The sequence below is a fragment of the Macaca fascicularis genome, chromosome 15, assembly GCF_037993035.2.
Source record: "Macaca fascicularis isolate 582-1 chromosome 15, T2T-MFA8v1.1".
NCBI classification, from domain to species: domain Eukaryota; kingdom Metazoa; phylum Chordata; class Mammalia; order Primates; family Cercopithecidae; genus Macaca; species Macaca fascicularis.
In genome coordinates, this window is record NC_088389.1 from 5204108 (window position 1) to 5209592 (window position 5485).

At 55.2% G+C, this 5485-nt stretch overlaps 1 non-coding gene across 1 annotated transcript; it reads left to right on the plus strand.

Annotated features, from left to right (window-relative positions):
• Window positions 1-5049: 5049 nt before the first annotated feature.
• On the plus strand, window positions 5050-5175 carry LOC123569283 (U6atac minor spliceosomal RNA). The gene has a single exon (XR_006692921.1). It is a non-coding gene; the product is annotated as a U6atac minor spliceosomal RNA (small nuclear RNA).
• Window positions 5176-5485: the final 310 nt, after the last annotated feature.

Here is a 5485-nt window from a genome sequence, read left to right on the forward strand (position 1 = left end):
GTCTTAAAAAAAAAAAAAGGTGATCAAAGCAGAGGCAGGGGTAGGAGGAACACCCCATCCTGGGGCCAACCCACCACCCAGGCCAAGACCAGCAGGACGGGGGCTGGCAGGTAGGGACACCCACCAGCCAGGGGCAGTTCCAAAGGACCAACCCATTCGAAAGGCTGCTGGTCAGCGTGGTGGCCATTAGGAGTGGCCTTGAAGCTGACCCTATGGGCCCCAGTGGTTACTCAAAGACTTGTGATGGCCCCAGGAGGGTCCTGGGTCACCGAGGCCTTCCGTTCCGAGAGGCAATGGGTCCTTGGGGCCTCTGGCTATTCCTGGGAATGTCGCCTTGGCTCTGATACTTCCCCGGCTCCCAGCGGAGAGCCTCCCAGGAACCTAGGAAGGCCTCTGGGACCAGCCAGCAGGTGGGTGGAGGTGAGTGAGAGGTGGGCAGGGCAGGGGCCAGGCGACCCCATTCCTGCCTCACCCCACCCCAGGCAGCCCACAGATGCTGTCAGTAAGATGTGTCTCCAGGGGACATTCCCTGTAAAGACAGCTGTGATCCCGCCACCACATCGCTAACTCCCCAGGATGCTGCCGGCGGCCGGGAGGAGCGTTTCTCCCTGCACTCACTCCACCCTTGCTTCGTCCGTCCTTCTTTGTGGGTGCCTGGAGAAAGAGCAGGCAGCCTCAGCCAACCACATGGCCGGGTTTCTGTGCAGGGAGAACGGCCACCTGTGGGGGCCCAAACTGTCCCCAGCCTTCTCTCCTGCCGAGTACTGACTCACCAACACTTCCCCAGATCTGGAGCAGAAATGTCATCAGCATTCTGGAAAACGCAGGCTCCCCAAAGCCATGTGAGCCTGGAAATAAGAGTACAGGGCCAAGAGCAGTGGCTCACGCCTGGAATCCCAGCACTCTGGGAGGCTGAGGCGGGCGGATCAATCCAGGTCAGGAGTTCGAGACCAACCTGGCCAACATGGTGAAATCCCGTCTCTATAAAAAAAAAAAAAAACCCAAACAATTAGCTGGGCATGGTGGCACATGCCTGTAATCCCAGCTACTCTGGAGGCTGAGGCACGAGAATTGCTTGAACCTGGGAGGCAGAGGTTGCAGCAAGCCAAGATCGCACCACTGCACTCCACCCTCGGCAACAGAGCGAGACTCCATCTCCAAAAAAAAAAAAAAAAAAAGAACGCAACCTCACCAGCCTAGAGATCCCATTTGCCAAGACCGTTGAGTAAGTGACACATCCCCCGGCCTCATTTTCATAAGCCCTACTGTTCGCTAATAGGTTTTTTTCTCTTTTTTTTTTTTCTCTTTTTTTTTTTTTTTTTTTTTGAGACAGAGTCTTACTCTGTTGCCCAGGCTGGAGTGCAGCGGCATGATCTCAGCTCACTGCAACCTCCCTCCTGGGTTCAAGCAATTCTCCTGCCTCAGCCTCCCGAGTAGCTGGGATTATAGGTGCCCACCACCACACCCGGCTAATTTTTGTATTTTTAGTAGAAATGGGGTTTTACCACATTGGCCAGGCTAGTCTCGAACTCCTGACCTTGTGATCCGCCCTGCTTGGCCTCCCAAAGTGCTGGGATTACAGGTGTGAGCCACCACACCCGGCTAGGCTTTTCTTTAAAGAAAAAAAAAAAAAGGAATTGTGCAAGTTTAACACAGTATTTCCCAGTTTTCTTCCCTTTTGCCCATGGGACATTTCAAGAGACAACTGGTCACTGAAGCCAATGCCAGGAAATGCTGCTTGAGGGCAAATAACAAAAGCCCTCCAGCTCCCGTTACTAGGGCTGCCAAATTTAGCAAATAAAGATACAGGGCACGCCATTACCTTTGAGGCTCAGATAAACAATAAGTTTTAGTATAAGTGTGTCCCATGAAATATTTGCGATGTGCTTACAGTAAAACATGACTCATTTGGCTGAGATTCCATCTCAATGGGGCATCTTGTATACTATGCAGTAGCCCTGCCTGCCTTGACACTTGAGGGGAAAAGCACGCATGGCCCAGGGCTTTGCCAGGGCTGGAAGGGAACCCACGCCTACCCTGCCCATGTCCAGCACTGGGAGCTGGGGGCCGGGTCCCTACCCCACCACTCTAGCAATAACTTCTGGGGTGGGCTGGGCACATTGGCTCATGCCTGTGATCCCAGCACTTTGGGAGACTGAGGCAGGTGGATCACCTGAAGACAGGAGTTTGAGACCAACCTGGCCAACATGGTGAAGCCCCATCTCTACTAAAAATACAAAATTAGCTGGGTGTGGAGGCGTGCACCTGTAATCCCAGCTACTCAGGAGGCTAAGGCCAGAGAATCGCTTGAATCCGGGAGACGGAGGTTGCAGTGAGCCGAGGTGGCACCAGTGCACTCCAGTCTGGGAGACAGAGCAGGATCTGGGAGGGCATCCCCTATGCCACGTCTGACTGTGGATCTCCAGGTGGTGGTAGACCCTAGCTCCATGAGACGTTCATTTTCCACTATTCAGGATAAGCGTTCAAATTCCTCGTGGTTAGAGGAATTTTCCAGCTTTGAGACTCTGTCTCAAAAAAAAATTGTGTAGTGCCCTTGAGCAAGTTTCTCCCCTCCCTCAGTCTCCATGTGCTCAAAATGGGAGGGTCAGTAGGCGATCTCACCTTTTCTTATTTCTGGAACTTTCTCTGGCTGTAGCCTGATTTCATACGGGGGACTCTAAGAACGGCCCTCGGAAAGCGAGACTTAGGATCCAATGAGTTATATTCCTGGTGACTCGAGTGGAGTGCAAAGCGGACTCCCCGAGGGTGATCACTCTGGTTGCCCCGTCCACCTTTCCGCCCCAGACGCCAGGCACTTGGAGCTGGGCTGACTCTTCCTCTGGTCCAGACACATTTGTGGGCCCCAGAGGGACTTCAGCGGTTGACATGAGCATGTGCCCGAATCAGGGCTGAGGGCATGAGTCTCGGGGCAATACCAATACTGATCATGCCTTTGTTCAACAAACACTTTGGGACACCCTGTGTGCAAGCGGTGCACACATCTTGGGATGCAGCGGTCAGCAGGAGAGGCGGCGTCTGTCAGAGCCGGAGTTCAGAGACACCAGCAGACGTGGGGCAAAGCAGCCTCCATCCGTGCAGCGCAGGCTGCTTCCGCGAGTTCTGCACCGAGTCCAAGTCGGTGCTGTGGCCTCCCAGGTCCTTCCAGCCTGGTCCTCCCAACCCTGCAAAGACCCTCTTGCCATCTTCCCTCTTCTTGGGTCACCACTGGTAAGTCTCCTGGGTGACGTGCAGACCTCCAACCTCCACCCAAAGTAAAGACAGGCTGCTATGATATCAGGCAGGACCCAAAGGGCCTCAGTGAATACAGATTCCCGGGCCTGACCACAGACCCCGGACTCAGACTAGGGAAGAGACAAGAATCTGCATCTTAGCAAACCCCATCCTCGTGACAACACAGGCAGGTGGGCAGTGCACAGAACACCGGCTGGACAGATGCTTGGGCCCCCTGGAACTTACAGAGCCCCAAAGCCACCCGTCCTTCACAGTCTGGGCCCCAGGGTGACACCAGGCCTCCTGCTGCCAAAGATCACCAGCCAGGCACACCACTCCCAGCCCCCAAGGTCCTGGCTCTGACCTCAAGGCTGCTGCTCCCCGCCCCACACCTTGACCATCTTTGCAGGGTGAGCAGTGCCTTCCTCATGCACTTGGTTTCCTATTTGTAATCCAGGGCTTGCCCTGAACCTTCTAGAGAAAACCTGACTCAGGGCTGGCCTCCTGCAGCAGTGCCCAGCCCAGTCCACCAGGTCTCCAGGGAGAGGAAGTTAAGGAAACTTAAGAACCTGCCTTAACTTACAAATTCAGTTTTGGTTTTTCTAATTAATATGCGCAACTGGAAACACACACATCCCAAAAGCTCTGAGAAATGAGTATGGCCATTCACAGCCCACAGCACACGGCCACCAGGAGTGGGCCACTGAGGACCTCTGTGCTTGTTTGTGCACACATCCATGTGCGCAGGCACATATGTCTGCATGTGTATACACATCTTCCGGTGTGTAAACGTGTGTCCACAATGCATGCGTGCACTTGCAAGTGTGACTCGTGTGCAGACGTGTGCGTGTGCAGACATGTGCACGTGTAGACGTGCGCGTGTAGACATGCACATGTACATACGTGTAAGGACGTGTGTGCACCATGTATGCACACGTGCATGAATGTGCAGAGGTGTTGAGGACGCATGTGCATCGCGCGCACAGCGATGATCCTCGCCAGGCCGGGTGGTGCCCCAGACCGTGCAGACCCTCGGGCTCCTTGTCAGGAAGGCCGCGTGTTCCCGGTCCCCGAGCCTCGCAGGGCCCTGCCCACCGAGGCGATGGGAGGGGCCCGGCCTGCGGGGCGCCAGAACCGCCCGGGGGGCCACGCAACGGAGGACGAGAACAGGACCGGACCGCGCCGAAGCGCCAATACTGACGTTGTAACCTGGAGCCCGAGGGCATGTGCGAACGCCAGAGCCGAAACCGCTCGGCCATGCTAAGGCTCGAACTCTCCACCCAAGACCGCGCAGAGCTTGCGAGAACGTGGCGGAGGGGGCGCGGCGCATGCGCAGCGGCGTCAAGCGCCCCATAGCGTTCAGAGCACCCGCTGTTCCCCTGGCAGGGCCGCGTCCGGAAGTCCGTGGAGCGGATCTTCCGATCCTTGTTCTCTGATTCGTTACCAACCTTCCACTTCCGTAGACTGTTCCTTCCCGCCTTCCGCCGTCTGCTGGGCGTGTCGCCGCAGGAGGTGCGCGCCCGCCCTGTTTTGTTTCCGGGGGAATCTACTTCTCTGAAGGACGCTCGGGACTTCCGTTTGTTCCCCTCAGCTTCTAATTGGCTGCTTTTATGAATATATTAAGGCACGAAAAATGGTAGATTTATTTCTTACACGTTCAAACTAATAAAGACGATTGAATGCGAACAGTTGTGGTTTCACACTGGACCCTGACATTTCTGTAAATGTACCTCCATAGATAGCGAATAACAAGTCGCCCTCACCGAAAGGTGAATGGATTTTTGGCCCTTAAATATGGAGCCTCACGGAGCGTTGGCCGTGTTGTATGAAAGGAGAGAAGGTTAGCACTCCCCTTGACAAGGATGGAAGAGGCCCTCGGGCCTGACAACACGCATACGGTTAAGGCATTGCCACCTACTTCGTGGCATCTAACCATCGTTTTTTGTGGTTTTTTTGTTTTTCTTCGGACGGAGTCTTACGCTATCGCCCAGACTGAAGTGCAATGGCGCGATCTCGGCTCACTACAACCTGCACCTCCTGGATTCAAGCGATTCTCCTGCCTCAGCCTCCCGAGTAGCTGGGATTACAGGCGCGCGCCACCACGCCCGACTAATTTTTTGTATTTTTAGTAGAGACGGGGTTTCCGCCATGTTGGCCAAGGCTGGTCTTGAACTCCTGACCTCAGGTGATCCGCCCGCCCTCGGCCTCCCAACGTGCAGGGATTACAGGCGTGAGCCACTGCAAAGCCCGGCGC